The following is a 4367-nucleotide window of genomic DNA, read 5'->3' as shown; positions in this document are numbered from 1 at the left end:
AGAGTTTGATTGCTGTTGATGGTTGATTATCCTGTTACTATTGCTTTTGGTCTGAATTTGTGATTTTCTAGTGCCAAAAAACGAGTATTCATTTCAAAATCGTAAGGTGTTGTGTCTGTCTCCATTTTTTGATTTCGAAAAGAAACTTGTTTATATTTGTCGCTTGAAAAGAAATTCAGACTTGTGCATCAGCTTTCTTTTTAGCATCCATATACTAAGAAAGTCGAAAAAAAATACATGCACGTGCATTTGCATATAAACAGTTTGTTTGGCTTGATTTAGGAAAGTGCATTTACAGTGTGCTCTTTGCTCTTTGTGAAAAGATTCTGTCTTTCTTTTCCCTAGTAGCTAGGATTTTCATTGCATAAAAGAGATAAAAAGTTTGTTTATCATCTTAGATTGCATTTTAGGAATTACATCTACATCTCATGGTGAACCCGAAAGGCAAACTTCATAAAAAATATCAACTTAAAATAAATTCAATGAATCTAACAACGCTTTGGAACTTAACGCACAACATTTAGAGGTCTAGGCTAGAGACTTATTCCAGCGTCGTAAAGCCTGGTAACTGTTGTTCTCACTGATGGTTGGGTGATTCCTCCACTTTGAGACGATAAGTGCCAGTACGGACTTGTGCTCCCACATACCGTCGAGTATATTTTGGGAGACCCCTATAGGCTTAAATCCTTTATCCATAGGAAGCCGTGTCTGCCGCCCTATCGATCGCAATGCACTGAACACAACATTCGGGAAGATTGACTGCCATACCCTAAAAAGTATTCTGCAGTTTTGCGATTGGTTTGGTACTCCCTCTACCTAGACTTCCAGAGCAGTCCCTTTCGTTCCTTTTCAGACTCCTTAACGGAAAAGGTCCATCTGAGCACTTGTCACTTCAGGCTCATTAAAAATCGAAGGAGACTAGAGTCATCTTTTGTTTTTTCTCGACTCTTAAAAACTAAAAAAACAAGTTGTGTCAAAGCGTCTAAAATTTATTTTAAACGGAATATTCATTACCCCTTTCCTACGTTGATCTTGGGTTGAGAAAATGGAGTCCACCAACCAAGGAATTCCCCTTGCAGGAAATCCTAGTCCCTTCTCCTCTTGGGGAGATGATGGTGCACCCCATATGGCCACATTGTCGCTTCCAGGACTGACAATTGGTTTGCCTGTATGGCTCTTCTCAACCTCTGTCGTTCAGAACACCACTATTCCTGAACAATCAAATCAGCAATTAGACGAGTCCAGAGTTACCCACCAACCTTCTATTTCCTCTAATTCTTCCTCTCCTCCTTCCTCTTCGCTTGATGGGGCTGGTAAAGCCAAAAGTCAAGTACCTAAGGAGAAGATGGAAAAGAAGAAGAAAGAGAAGAAGAAGAAGGAGCCAAAAGCGAATGGGGGCAAATGAGTGTCGTCTAACGAAAATCCACACATTGCACCGACCAGGCCTAAATCGCCATGTGTCATTTTCAAGGGAGACCACTATCACAGAGATTGTCCTTGCATCCCTCGGATCTTAAGGGACTGGTCTCCCCATTGGCACAACCCGGTGTCGTCAACCTCTGATGATAATGTTGAAAACACACCGTCAACTAGTGAAAGTGAAGCCCCAGGACAAAAAGGAAAATATAGATTTCCTTGTAAACTGTGCGAAGGCAATCATGTCGTCCACCGTTGTCCCTTCTTAGACGAGGCTAAAAGAGTTTTGGACGATCGTCTGGTTTCACTGTCACGACTTCCTCCTGGATATAAAAAAACTTTTTCCGAGTCCGTCACCAGTTGAAAATCCGGCTGGCCCGCTCAGGTGGTCGGCTGAAGCATCTACCATTGAAGATAAACCATCTGAATCCATACCAGACAAAAGTCAAAAGGTCGAGGCGGCAGTTGACCCAGTCTTGCCTTCATAGGTTCCATCTTCAGATGATACACTCACTGAAGAGAACAAGGATGACACCGTCCAAATTCTTTTCATAAGCACGGACTCCAATGAACATGGGGGCAATTTACCCGTTCCTTTACCGCAGGAAGGAAGTTCGTCAGAGTCGTACCCAGTCGTCTATTCGGTCCCACCTCCAAGCAACCTAGTTGTCTCCTTCAACTGGAATCAACTAGGCAAATCCTGTTTACTGGCTAGTATACCATTCCGATTTATTGTTCAAATATATAGAATGGTTATGGCTGGTACCATCATAGATGAGGGGGCTTCTGTGAGTATCCTTTCCTCAACTACTTGGAAAGCGTTTGGTTCGCCATCGCTTTTGCCTGAGATGAGAAATCTGACAGGCTTTGATAAAGGAACGAGTCGACCGTTAGGGATCCTTCCCAATGTGCCCATAACATTGAGAGGGAAAACCGTTCACATGAACGTGATGGTAGTTCAAGGACCCCTGGATTACAATCTACTCCTTGGACGAGACTATATTTATTACATGAGAGCCATTGTCTCATCACTCTTTAGAGTGATGTGTTTTCCGCACGAAGGAAGAGTGGTCAAGCTCGTAGACCAGCTTTCATTTCTCGGATCACGCATAGCAAATAGTCATATACCATCCCTAAATGGTCTTTTCACGCAAGAAATGTCTCAGTCCCAGTCCGTCCACCCAATGAGCGCGATTGATTCAGAGGGACATGACTGAAACCCAGGGGGCATGCACCCTGGTCTGCTTCGGCAGGAAAACTCCGAGTATAGGGTAGGTTTCCGCGAGAGAATATGACTAGTCTGTACTCCCGTCCGTGATTGGAAGAGGGGGTTATTCTAGAACAAGATTCTCTTTTCAAAGTTATGTGAGTGGAGTAGCCTCCTTCACTCACCTTTGTTTATCTCGGTAGACATCGCCGAAGAAGTGTTTTGTTTGCGCTGTGAATAGAACAATCTTTGGGTAACCTGTAAGAGGTAGGCCTCTCTCGGTAAAAAAAATGTTTTAACGGACTAAAGAAGGGGTAACCTTGAAACTCTGTTTTATACCTGGGGGCATGCAAACCTTTTGGAGTGCAGGCAAAGAGCGACTATTTATTTTTTAAATTTTTAGGACCTCTAACCCTTTAAACTCGTAGGATTGGTCGTCTCCTAACTTGCATAAAAGAAGGATGTGGGGCAAAACTCTAAAAATTGTCGTTTTATATGAGACATTATTATCATACAACTGGATTAATCGAGCAGTTTTAGCACATAGTTCAAGCTCGTTAAAAAATAAACATAAGACATGAGCAAATGTTTCCACCCGCATTTAAGCTCGTTAAAAAATGAACTATTCCCCAGTAAATAGCCATCGTGAATGTAGTACATCAGCCATTAAAGCCTTGGTCGTGTTTGCACCGTCACCTCCACTTTTTCATTGGCCGATCATTCACCTCCATTTGATTGTTTACCCATTTTGAGGAACAGCTGCGAAGAGTGATTTCACTAGCCATCCTTGTGACACTGCTGTGATTGGAAAATTCCAAACCTTACCTGGAATTAGCTACTACCCATTTTATCACTCGTTCCTCAAAAGACGAGTCTCCTTTAAGCTCTTTTCAACTGACTCGTAAAATATGAAAAGATTGCCGAGCCATTGGCCTCTCCAGCTCGTTAAAGGGACAGGAAGTGCTATCCCTCCTCTAGATTTTAATCTTTTTGGACCTGAGGGATTATTACACAAAAAGATCGAGCGCTTGTTTTCTTCGGCTCGTTAAAAGTATCGAAAATTCATCCCTTCTGTATTGTTTTATACTTTTTCGGACTTAAGGGATTAGATGATGAAAAAGGAATTTTGGAGTTACCTTTACGTTCCTTTTCAGACTCTCTAAAATTGAAAAGGACCGAGTTATCTTTTTCGTTAAACTCGTTAAAAGTATAATAGCGACAAACTTGTCTATAGACAAGAACGAGTTTCACTATCGCTAGGCTCGTTAAAACATAGCGATGGGTTTGCCCGAAGGGAAAATTATAGAACAATCATATGTTATCCTCCTCAAGCTTGACAAAAATAAAGAGGTACTGGTCAGCAATGACTGGGGAAAATTGGGAAGAAAACTTGAAGAAACTTTGTTGGTAGCAAGTCGCTCTTGAACATGACACTTCCACTCCGTGTCCGAGTCGGGTTGGGTTGTTTCATTCACCGGTCACATCACCATGGTCACGCCATACCATCCACATTTGGGGTTAATGTTACTGATCCACCACATCAGTGTCGCCGATATGTTCAAGAGAAGTCATTCAGAGAATTCACCTATGTCTCACCCACTACCATACATTATACTCCATTCTTTCATGACCGCCACCCTGAACCTTATATCACCAGATCATTTTCACCTCCATTTAAAATCATTTGCTCTGTTTTGTGTCATTAATGTGGGATTCATTAAGGCCCTCCTGTGACGGATCACTT

Source organism: Pinus tabuliformis, chromosome 7, assembly GCF_031772625.1.
Source record: "Pinus tabuliformis cultivar Carrire ecotype Pingquan chromosome 7, CPIR1, whole genome shotgun sequence".
Taxonomy (NCBI): Eukaryota; Viridiplantae; Streptophyta; class Pinopsida; order Pinales; family Pinaceae; genus Pinus; species Pinus tabuliformis.
This window is presented reverse-complemented; position numbering follows the sequence as displayed.